At 38.3% G+C, this 12,913-nt stretch overlaps 1 protein-coding gene across 3 annotated transcripts in view; it reads left to right on the top strand.

Annotated features, from left to right (window-relative positions):
* The window catches only part of NFATC3 (nuclear factor of activated T cells 3), a 97,610-nt gene that overhangs the window by 22,711 nt on the left and 61,986 nt on the right, over positions 1-12,913 (top strand). The gene's annotated exons all lie outside the window — the stretch shown is intronic.

Raw genomic sequence — 12,913 nt, 5'->3', positions numbered from 1 at the left:
GCAAGAGTAGGCCTTCCTTCCCTCCCAGCTGCTGGCACCCAGGACCCGGGCTTCCCTCCGGCCGTGGCTTCTTCCGGAAGGTCGTCCAGAAGGACATCTGGTCTAATTAGCATATTATGCTTTTATTATTATAGATAATATGCTGTTTTTTAAGTAATAGAACTCTATTGACTTAAAAATTATAGTCAATAGTAATATGTATGTTGTTGAGACCCAGGTTTCTGTTTTATTAATGTTATATATAATAAATCTAACATTTATATGATGTCTATTCTGGATATGATGCTGAGTGTTGATACAGATTATCTAGAATCCTCACAACAACCCTGCAGTGTAGATATTATCCTCAATTTACAGATAAGGTAATTGAAACTCAGACAGACTAACTTGAAACTAAGTGATGTATTTGACTCCAAAGTAAGTGTTCTCTATTCTATTTTTCTCCTTTGATTCCCTGTCCTCCACTTGTTGGGTTATTCTATACTACCTCCTAAATACTGTGATGCACAATCTAATTTTTGTTAGTGTGGTTTCCTTCTGTATTTGTGTTGGAATCATAATTAGACCACTTTTCTTTCTGCTTTTAAGGGATTTCCCCCCACAGCTTCTCATGGTCATTCTAAGTTTTGTCTTCCATAGTAGCAGCCATTGTCTGGCTGGCATATATATATATATATATATATATTCGCGCGGATGTTAAGCTGTGATTGGATTGCAGCACTATTTCTATACTGTTTTATTAATGTTGACTTTGTTCCTACAATCAAGCATTGTAGTGCAATGTACTGTAAATGGTTGTCAAATGATTCTCCCACTTTTTTCTTTTTGTTGTGAGAATTCCTTTGATCAACTGTTCATTGTTACTATTTTTCAGCAATGATAGAACCCAGAAATAGTGGAATCATTTATTTTTTAAAACCCTTCTCAGGAAGTATTTCCTTTCTGCTTTGGTAGGATATAGTAGAATTGAGTACCTGTGTGAAATTCCACATTTATTCTAGCACCCTGGGCTTCTTGTTTTTTGTTTTTTTTAAATATGTTTTTATTGATTTTAGAGAGAGAGGAAGGGAGAAAAGGGGGAGAGAGGGAAAGAAAGACAGAAACATCTATGTGAGAGAAACATCAGTGGGTTTCCTTCTGCACGCACCCCTATTAGGGACCTAACCTACAACCTGGGCATGTGCCCTGACTGGGAACTGAACCAACAACCTTTCTTCCATGAATGGGACAACGCTCAACCAACTGAGCCATGCCAGCCAGGGTCACACTGTGCTTAAAATATGTTCTTGAAGCCGAAACCGGTTTGGCTCAGTGGATGGAGCGTCGACCTGCGGACTGAAGGGTCCCGGGTTCGATTCCGGTCAGGGGCATGTACCTGGGTTGCGAGCACATCCCCAGTGGGAGATGTGCAGGAGGCAGCTGATCGATGTTTCTCTCTCATCGATGTTTCTAGCTCTCTATCTCTCTCCCTTCCTCTCTGTAAAAAATCAATAAAATATATTTAAAAAAAAAAAAATATGTTCTTGAATAAAGTGGATTTCCTTTGCTTAATGAATTTGGGGATAAATTAGTTCAATTTCTTTTGCTTCTTGGTGAATTTTCCCCCTGACTCTAGCTGTGTTAATATAATGTCATTTTCAACATTAATTTTCCTTCTTTTAAAATCACTCATCATTTTTGTTCTAATTTCCTTTCTAATGTGCTAATAATTTTCCTTTCCAAGTTTGGTGAATCGTCTTGAATTTTGCCAGTTGATGGCTTGTTAACTCTCATTTTTCTTGCAAAGTCCTCTTTCTTTTTTAAGTTATTATAAGTATTATTGAAGTTATACATGCTTTGCTTTAAAAATCAGTGTTCAGTAAAGCTTATTGTGGAAAAGTTCCTTGACTCTGCCTCTACCTCACTTTCCTTTTTCTCCTGCCTTGTGGCAGTTGCTTTCATTTCTTTTATCAGTTTCTTTTGGTATTTGCCTTCAGATTTCTAGATAAAATGCTCTTACTGCTATGTTTTTCAGTTTTAACCATTTTCTTTTGATTTTCCATTGTAGAAAGTGCCAGTCTTTTAGATTCTTTTCTTTGTCCTTTATGTTGTGAAATTTCATGATGATGTATGTTAGAATGGATCTGTTTTCATTCATTGTGCTGGTCCTCAGTGATGCTTTATTTCTTTCTCTTCATTTTCTGTTTTCTTCTGGAACTGGAAGTTTCAACTGTGGGACTCCTAGAAAATTTTAATATTCTCTTCCATTTCCTATTTGTCTCTTTGCTTAACCCTTTGAAAAAATTCTTTTACTTTTGTTGTTGCCATGGTTTCACCTCCTTTTTCCTCCTAATGGAACCTGAAACCTTTTGGTGTATGAGATGAAACTCCAACCAATTGAGCCACCACACGGCCAGGGCTTATTTTTTATTTTTATTTTTGAGAGTACATTTATTAAAGCTGGGGACCGTGAAACAAGGAAGGGCTTAGGACAGAAGAAGCAGCAGGAGAGAGAGCCTAGATGGGCCTGCTTCAGCTCTCTAGAAATGTTATAGGAAAGAAATGAGCCTAAGCGGAGCTGCTTTGGCTTAATGGAAAGTCAGAGAAATGGGGGCCTTGGACAGGTTCAGGGGGTTAGTCAGGGACAAGCTGCCACTGCTCTGCTCTCCAGGTTGCAAGTCTTGTGGGGGTTGCCCTTGGAGTTTAGGAGATGCACACCTGTGGAGGAAGAAGATGGGGACGAGGGTAGGTGGTAGGAGCCAGAAGGGAGAGCATGCTTATTTTATTTATCTTTTAAAAAAAATAAGCACATGTTCTTGTTTCAAGGTTACAGTATCTCTTTTTCTCAGGTTATTGAGGATAGGTTTAGGTTTCCCTCTTACTGCGTAGACTTTTTCCTCCACTTTTCACTTGTCTTTAATATTGAAGCTTTTCTCAGATATTTGATGATGTATGGCTATCTGCTTATTTTTTAAAATGAGGCACCAAAATATTAATGATGGTTCTTTAATCATAAGCGGCACTTGCTAACTGCAGCCCTCGAACAAGCTTTGTGCCAATCTTGTTTTCAGGTTTGTCTTCACCTCTACTTCCAAAAGTATTTACTTGATGGTAGCACATTTCCTGAATGTTGAGTGGTTTTTGTTGGAAATCAGTTTTCTTTTCATTGCTGGCTTAAGTTTTAGCTTTTTCAGGTGCTAAATCAGTTACCATGAGTACTGCATTCCAGCTTCTAAAATTGTTGTTGCCATGGTTTCACCTCCTGTCCTTTTTGTTTTTGTGAGTTTACACTCTTTAAAAAATCCTTTTACTATCATTTAGTGGAGTTTCAGTTGGGAATGGCAAGTGTGTCTTCAGTTCACTGGTGGAAGGTCTTTCAATTTGTTTTTGTTATTTATTGAGGTGAAAATTACGTAACATACAATTAACCACTTAAAAGTATACAATTAAGCCCGTCAGTGTTGGTCAGTGGTTGATCTAGGAACCAAGAGATCACTATTTTGATTCTGGGTCAGGGCACATGCCAGGGTTGCAGGCTCAATCCCCAGTTGGGGGCATGGAGGAGGAGGCAGACAGTGATTATCTCTCATAATTAATGTTTCTCTCTCTCTCTCTCTCTCTGACCCCTCCCTTTCTAAAATCAATAAAAATATATATTTTTAAAAAACCTAGAAGACCCCACCCATCACCATTAAGTTATCAATTATCACTACTCCTTCCCACTCTACCCCCTGTCCTCTGATGACTTCTAGTCTGCTTTCTGTCTCTATGATTTTTGACTATTTAGATACATCATATAAAAGGCAAAAGGCATCATACAATATGTGACCTTTTTTGTCTGGCTTCTTTCCCTTAGCATGGTGCTTTCCAGGTTCACCAGGTTGCAGCATTTGTCCATATTGTATATATGCAGCATAATTTGCTTCCCCGCCCATCTCTTGATAAACATTTGGGTTGTTTCTACCTTTTGGCTATTATGGATAATGTTGCTATAAACATTTTAGTAGTTTTCTGTGAAGACATGTCTGCATTCTCTTGGGTGTGTATGTACTGGTAGAGGTGGAATTGCTGGGTCCTATGCTAATTATATGTTTAATTTTTTGAGGCACTGTCAAACTATTTTTGCTGTACATTTTACTTTGTCACCACTAATGTATAAGGGTTGCTATTTCTCCACATCCTCACCAACTCTTATTTTCTGTGTGTGTGTGTGTGTGTGTGTGTGTCTGTGTGTTTTAAATTAAAGCCGTCCTAGTGGGTATGAAATGATACCTCTTTGTGGTTTGATTTGCATTTCCTTAATGACCAACCAGTGACGTTGAACATCACTTCATATGCTGTTCCCAATTCATGTATCTTCTTTGGAGAAATGTCCATTTAAGTCCTTTTCCCATTTTTTAAATTGGATTATCTTTTTGTTGTTGAACTGTAAGAGTTCTTTATATATTAGATGGTAATTATATATTAGATATGTGACTTGCAAATATTTTCTCCCATTTTTTGGGTTGTCTTCACTTTCCTTTTTTTACATTGAATTTGTTGGGGTGACACTGGTTAACAAAATATACAGGTTTCAGGTGCACAATTCTACAACACATCATCTGTACATAGTATTGTGTGTTTACCACCCCAAGTCAAGTCTGCTCCATCACCATTTATACCACCTACTAGTGGCCTGGTGCAGGAATTTGTGCACATTGAAAGGAAATTAATTAGAAGAAATATTTTAATATCGCTATTCACCCTTTCTCTATAATAGAAATGTCAACCAAATTCACAATCAACAATGATAGTTCGAAACACACGTGTGCGATTGGCGCCAGCAAGAGCTTTCTATGTATTGCGCATGCGCGAGTCAACTTAGTCTTTTATATATGTAGAATAAACTTGCCTAATTAGACCTGCTTTCTGATGTAGCTAAACTTTTTCCAGCCCAGTGAAGCACCCCAACTTCTCTTTCAGGTAATTGTCAGCAACACAGCAGTAAATATCAACACGAAGCAGATTATTATTGTAGATCACGCAGGGAAAACAAAGGGTAAAATATTTAACTGCAGCAGTGTTTGATTATATTCTGCACAGTGAGAAAACCTGAAGTCATTCCACCATTTCTTTCTTCTTTTCAGTTGGGTCAGGTTTCTAAGCTTTCTAAATCTCCATTTTCTGGCTAATGAAAAGAAAATAGGATTCCACCAAGTCTCCTTTCTACCTACTCCAGGATTTCTGTGAGGATCAAATGAGATGAGGCACGGGAAAACGCATCACAGACATTTGGTTAAAGTATAAAATGTTTCCACCTGGCCTATAAAGCAAGTTGTGTTCCTGGGCTAAAGAAACTCCAAGGAGGCTAGTCGTCACTAGGGAAAGAAAACTGGGTGTGCTACATGTTGTCATTACCTGGTGCCCACAGTGACTGTTTTCGGGCTGGGCTGGGCTGTGGACTGCATTTGGCGCCATGGGGGTCTTGGCAGCATTGTCTGCGATTTGGTGGGCTGTCACTCCGGGGTGGTGGCAGGGCCTGTGTCCCACTTGGGGGAAGCCGAGTGTTGCTTTGTGGGTGCCAGATCCGTGATGCTGTTTCTCTGTAAACAGGCAGTTTACATCACGGCAGCTCCTGTGTTGAGCGTCTGCCCCCTGGTGGTCAGTGTGTGTCATAGCAACTGGTTGGACACTTAGCATATTAGCCTTTTATATATATATTAGAGGCCCGATGCACGAAATTTGTTCAAAGGCTCAGCCCTCGCAGCCCCTCGCAGCCTCAGCCAGCCCTTATAGCCCTTCGCAGCCTCTCGCAGCCTCAGCTGACCCTCTCAGCCCCGGCTTCGTCTGGAAGGTTGTATGGACGGTCGTCCAGAAGGATGCCCAGATGGTCGTTCTGCTGTTTGGTCTAATTAGCATATTAGCTCTTTATTATATACTAGTAGCCCTGCGCACGAATCCGTGTACCAGTAGCTTGCTGCCGCCCTCCAGTAGCTCTCTGCCTGCTGCCCCGCCCTCCTGTAGCTCCCCCCCGCCCCTCATAGCTTGCTGCCCTGCCCCCTCCTGTAGCTCTCCGCCTGCTGCCCCGCCCTCCTGTATCTCCCTCTGCCCCCTCCCATAACTTGCTGCCCTGCCCCCTCCTGTAGCTCTCCGCCACCTGCTTGTAGCTTGCTGCCCCACCCTTCTGCTGATCTGTGATTTGGTCATTACACGGTTGGTCGTTAGGTGTCACGGCATAATGACCATTTGCATATTACATCTTTATTATATAGGATGTGTATAGATAGATAGATAGATAGATAGATACCCTTCTCACACACACACACATACATAGATAGATAGATAGATAGATACCCTCCTCCACCCACTCAATCCCCCACAATCACCACATTGTTGTCTGTCTTCACTTTCTTGATAGTACCTTTTGATGCACAAACGTTTTTAATTTTTATGAAGTCCATTTTATCTAGTTTTTCTTCTGTTGCTCATACTTCTTGTATCAAATCTAAGAAACCCATGGCCAAATCTGAGGTCATGAAGGTACATACCTATACTAGTATTTTCTTCTAAGAGTTTCATGATTTTAGCTCTTATATATAGCTCATTGGTCTATTTTGGGATAATTTTTATATAAGGTATGAGATGGACAGTTTCAACTTCATTCTTTTGTATCTTGTTATTCAGTCGTCCCAGCATTGTTTGTTGAAGGGACTGTTCTTTCCCCATTGAATTGTCTTAGCACCCTTGTAAAAAATAGTTGGCCATAGATGTTTTGAGTTTATTTCTGGATTCTCAATTCTGTTCCATTAGTCTATATATCAGTCATTATATGCCAACACAACACTGTTTTGATTACTATAGCTTTGTAGTAAGTTTTGAATTGTGAAGTGTGAGTTGTCTTTCTTTGTTGTTGTTGTTTTCAATATTATTTTAGCTGTTTCAGGCCCCTTTCAGTTCCATATAAATTTGTGGATTGGTCTTTCCATTTCTGCAGAAAAACCCATAGAAATTAATAGGGATTGCATTGACTCTACTTTGTGGAATATTGGAGTGTTAACAATATTAAGACTTCCAATCCATGAACAAAAGAAATCTTATCATTTATTTAGGTCTTTAATTTCTTTCAGCAATATTTTGTAGTTTTTAGTATACAAGCTTTTTACTTCCTTGGTTAAATTTATTCCTAAATATTGTATTCTTGTGGAGGCTATTGTAAATAGAATGGTTTTCTTAATTTCCTTTTTGGATTGTTCATTGTTGATGTGTAAAAGCACAATTGAATTTTATGTTTTATCTTCTACCCTGCAACTTTCCTGAATTTATTTTTCATCTTTGGTTGTGTTTTATGGATTACATGAGACTTTCTATATATAGAGTCATGTATCTGCAAATAGAAATAGTTTTACTTCTTTCTTCCTTAACAATTTGGATGTCTTTTATTTCTTCTTATTGCCTAATTGTTCTTGCTAGGACTTTCTAGTACAATGTTGAATAGCATTGGTGAAAGCTGCCATCTTCTTGTTCTTTATCTTAGGGCAGTGGTCGGCTCGCGAGCCACATGTGGCTCTTTGGCCCCTTGAGTGTGGCTCTTTCACAGAATACCACGTGTGGGCGTGCATGTACCACTAGTGCGATTGAAACTTTGTGGCCCATGTGCAGAAGTCGGTATTTTGTGGAAGAGCCACACTCAAGGGGCCAAAGAGCCGCATGTCGCTCGCGAGCCGCAGTTTGCCTACCACTCCTGTGGAAAGCTTTCAGTTTTTCACCATTAAGTATGATGTTTTTCATAAATGCCATTGATAATTTTAAGGAAGTCCCTTTCTATTCCTAGCATACTGAGGTTTTTTTTGTTTTGTTTTGTTAAATCACGAAAGAGTGTTGAGTTCTGTCAGATATTTTTTTCTGTGTCAATTCATATGATCATGTGTTTTCCCCCTTCTTTCTAGTAATGTGGTAATTTTTATATATTGAACCACCCTTTCATTCCTGGGATAAATTCTGTTTGGCCCTTTTAATGTGCTATTGGCCCTTTTAATGTGCTGTGAAGTTAGAACTGTGTCACTACAATTTGTTTGTATTCCAGGTAGTAGTGGGAAGCAGTATCTCCCACAGTTACTCAACTCTATACTTGTGTGAAAGTAACCGGAGACCATACATAAACAAATTAACATGGCGATGTTCCAATAAAACTTTATTTGCGGACACCAGAATTTGAATTTCATATCATTTTGTGTCATGGAACAGTATTAATCTTTTTTCAACTATTTGAAACCATCCTTAATTGTGTAAGAATAACAGGTAATAAGTGAGGTTTGGCCTGTGAGCTGTATTTTGCCACCCCCTGCTTTATTGTGTAAAATCATACATAGGCAACCTCTGTTGTCCAGATTACTTGCATGCTTGCTTGGGGCCCCCTGGTGGCTAAAGGAACACAGAACAAATAAATCTTGAGATGGTCAAATTTCTGAAGCACCATGAATTTGAGAAGTCTAGAGTTGGGAATCTGGGCTTACGAAAGTGATGGCAAACCTTTTGAGATCGGTGTGTCAGCATTTTGAAAAACCCTAACTTAACTCTGGTGCCATGTCACATATAGAAACTTTTTGATATTTGCAACCATAGTAAGACAAAGATGTATATTTTTGATATTTATTTTATATATTTAAATGCCATTTAACAAAGAAAAATCAACCAAAAAAATGAGTTCACGTGTCACCTCTGACACGCATGTCATAGGTTCGCCATCACTGCTTTAAGACATCATTCTGATTCAGAATATGTTTGCTTCATCTAAAGTTTATTTGGCAGAAAGGTATGGATTTCAGCATCAATCAAACACTGAAATGACATTGATACGATAATTATGTTTTAATGAAACTATGGTCTTTCAAGAACGACTTCCTTTCCCCCTTCTTTTTTTACTCAAAGGGTTGAAGTTTAATAAATTAATAATTTTTGCTACTTTATCAAGTAACATTCTTAAATAAAACTTGATTTTTATGTTTTAACTGCAAGTGTGTGGTGGCAAAGAATTCAGTGACTGCTAAGAATTCAGAGTTGGGTGTTGTCCTCCTTTGAACTAAGGTGACACCATTTTTTAAAAATTGTGATAAAATATACATAACATAAAATTGACCATCTTAACTGGGTTTTTTGTTTGTTTGTTTTTGTTATACTCACCAGAGGACATTTTCTCCATTATTTAGAGAGAGTGGAAGGGCAAGAGAGAGTCAGAGAGAGAGAAACATTGATGTGAGAGAGACATATCGATTGGTTGCCTCCCACATGTACCTCAACTAGAGCTGGGAATTGAACCTGCAGCCCAGGTACATGCTCTTGATTGAGAATTGAACCCGAGATCCTTCAGTCTGCGGGCTGACACTCTAACCATTTAGAAACACAGGCCAGGGGTCTCTCATCTATAATAATCTATAATAATAAAAGTATAATATGCTAATTAGACCGGACAGCCTAACGACCTTCTGACAACCTTCTGGATGAAGCTGGAGCTGCAAGGGTCAAGCCCCTTGCACGAATTTCATGCATCGGGCCTCTAGTTTTCTTATAATAGTTCAGGCCCCAAACCTGACTTCTCCTTTGCTCACATCCAATTCATTAGCGAGTTGTCAGCTCTACCTTAATAATAATAAAAAACACCTCACTTCTTACTGCTTTTCTGTTTTTACAAGCCATCACCACCCAGGTCCTATGCTCTATTATTTTGTATGTGGATTATTGCAATAGTCTTTTAAATGTATATCAGATTATATATCAGATCATGACATTACTTTGCTTAGAACCCTACGTGGGTTCTAATATAAACCATTCATTCTACTGATTTATGAGGCCTTACTTGACTAGCTAGTGCCCCCTCCCCAGCCCTCATCCCCATCTCTTATCATTCTAACCCCTCAATTCTATTCCCACACACTTTCATTTTTATCTTTGTTTTTTTAATATATTTTTTTCTTGATTTTTAGGGAGAGGAAGGGAGAGGGATGGAGAGATAGAAACATCAATGAGAGAGAAACATCGATTGACTGCTTCCTGCATGCCCCCCTACTGGGGATCGAGGCTGCAACCCAGGCATATGCCTCATGGGGAATCGAACCAGTGACCTCTTTGTTCATGGGTTAATGCTCAACTACTGAGCCACACCGGCTGGGCCTCACTGGCTTTCTTGCTTTTTCTCATATACTCCAGAACTACTCCATGCTCTATCTTTAGGCCTTGGCACACACTATTTCCTCTACCTGCAGTGTTCTTCCCCTAGACTTTGTATAGCTCAGTTCCAAATATCCTTTGGCTATCTCCTCAAATATTGGAGAAAGAACCTTTCCAGACTTCCATATCTAAAATAACTTTCTCTCATTCTCTTACTTTATTCACCTTACCCTATTTTATTTTTCCTTAAATCAGATGTCACCACCTGACATATGTTACTAGGATGTAAGTTGAGGATGGGGACTTTGTTTTGTGTACTCTTGTACACAGTCCTGTTTTCAGTGTCTAGAACAGTGGTTCTCAACCTTCCTAATGCCACGACCCTTTAATACAGTTCCTCATGTTGTGGTGACCCCCAACCATAAAATTATTTTTGTTGCTACTTCATAACTGTAATTTTGCTACTGTTATGAATCATAATGTAAATATCTGATATGCAGGCTGTATTTTCTTTTTTTTAAAATATATATTTTATTGATTTTTTTTTATGGAGAGGAAGGGAGAGGGATAGAGAGTTAGAAGCATCGATGAGAGAGAAACATCGATCAACTGCTTCCTGGACACCTCCCACTGGGGATGTGCCCGCAACCAAGGTACATGTCCTTGACCGGAATCGAACCTGGGACCTTTCAGTCCGCAGGCCAACGCTCTATCCACTGAGCCAAACCAGTTAGGGCTGCAGGATGTATTTTCATTGTTCGCGACCCACAGGTTGAGAACCGCTGGCCTAGAACATAACAGCTATTAGTGGCTGCTAAAAAAATTACTGTTAAGTAAATGATCACATTGCTTCTTGTTTAGGACAAATACACATATATATGGTTGAAGTGAATAGCACAAAGTTAGCACCCCATAAAGGGGAATAATGTGGATGTAGAAAGAAACTGATTTCTTGGTGACTTTGTTCAACTGATGAAATAACTAATTCTGGAGCTGTCCTACCTTTGGACCTTTTGTTATATTGGATAATAAGTAACCTCTCCCACCTCCCCCACCCCCCTTTTCAGCTACTTTGAATTGAGTTTTCTGGTTCTTTGAAGCCTAGAAACACCACAGTTCATATAGAGCTATTTTACTACTAAATTTAAAAATAACCTTTTGGGTGGAGAAACTGAAATAAGACTGATGATACTCATGTCCCTCCAATGTTACAAATTAAAACAAATCTTTTAAAACAAATGTCTTTACATAGTAGGAGTGCATGTACCTTGGTTGGGGGCACATCCCCAGTAGGGGGTGTGCAGGAGGCAGCTGATCGATGTTTCTCATTGATGTTTCTAACACTCTATCCCTCTCCCTTCCTCTCTGTAAAAAATCAATTAAAAAAATATATATAAAAATTCAATTTAATATTTTAGAGTTAAAAAAATAAAATATAGTATGCCCATCTTAAATTTTAAAAAAGGAAAGACAGGGTAATTGTCATGTATTGAGTTCTTACTGTTAGTCATTGTGTTAGGTTGCTTGTCTTAAAAATAGTTCTATGTGTTATCACTCTACTTACCTCCTGTCAGTTTAATAGAAAAAAACAGCCTCAGAAATCTGAGATTTGAGCAGGTTAAGTTTCACACAGCTATGGACTGGCATAGGCAGGGTTTAAATCTAGGGGGTTTTGTTGTTTTAACAACATGTAAAAACTCTTTACTGAATATGTTCACTAACAACACCTTCAACATTCCAAAATCTAGGACTTATGGAAATAGTTAAATAGTAGGATGCTGGCTAATCATAGCAACACCAGAAGTCTAAAAATGGGGGTACTAATATAATGAAACAATGTGATCTTGAGTACTTTTGAGGAGAGGTTGTGCTTCTCTCTGTTGTATCTATGAACATTTTATCTTTGGTTTCCCAATGATGATCTCTTTGGAAAAAGTGAAGGTATTCAACCAGTACCTTATACTAGGGCTTAGTACTTCAGCCTCTGTGAAAATAGATCATAATTACTTTTTCCTAAAAGTGATGTTGCAAAATATCCTTATTGCTACAACCACTCTCAGTAGCTAATTTGCCAGGAGCTGTTTAGTGTTAAATACTCCAGCAAGGGATGCATTTAAAAAGTTCAGTCCTTATTAGGATTGCTTTAACAATCAATCATAAGTTAAGGCTCCAATGAATTATTTTCTAGTTGAGGTAAATGACCCAGTGGCATCACAGGACTTTCATAATCTGGTCTGCTATGACCAATGATGTGAATCTTGATGGTGTGACTGTGGAAGAAAAAGCTGTTACTGTTAATCATAAAAATTTCCTTAACAAAAAGAAAAGTTATGAATTTTACTGCAAGGAAACTAAGGTCTTGGAAAGACTAAGTGATTTGATTAAGAGCTCACAGTTAATGGCATAGGTAGACTAGAGTCTTGGTCTCCTAAGATGCATCTATAGTCCTTTTCATGAATAAACTTAATGTGTATACTTACAACTAAAAACCTTTCAAAGACTCAGTTTTATTCTTTACTCTTTTAGCCTACAGACTCCAGATGAGGCTGAATTTATATGATTATATCATTCTATAATTCTATGAATATTTTTTAGAATTACAGATATGATTATTTCTTTTGTAAAGCATTTATTGTTTGCAGATAATGTTTTCTGATTCTCATTTTAGAAAGTATGGGAATAGAAAAACATTATATACATATCTATGGAAATAACCAGATACATTTGGTTAAACATACCACTCTTGATTTTTAGAGAGAAAGGAAGGGAGAAAGAGAAACATCTATGTGAA

The sequence above is a fragment of the Myotis yumanensis genome, unplaced genomic scaffold (genome assembly GCF_028538775.1).
Source record: "Myotis yumanensis isolate MYYU_CA2020_CCGP unplaced genomic scaffold, mMyoYum1.0.hap1 SCAF_18, whole genome shotgun sequence".
NCBI classification, from domain to species: Eukaryota; Metazoa; Chordata; class Mammalia; order Chiroptera; family Vespertilionidae; genus Myotis; species Myotis yumanensis.
This window is presented reverse-complemented; position numbering and strand designations above follow the sequence as displayed.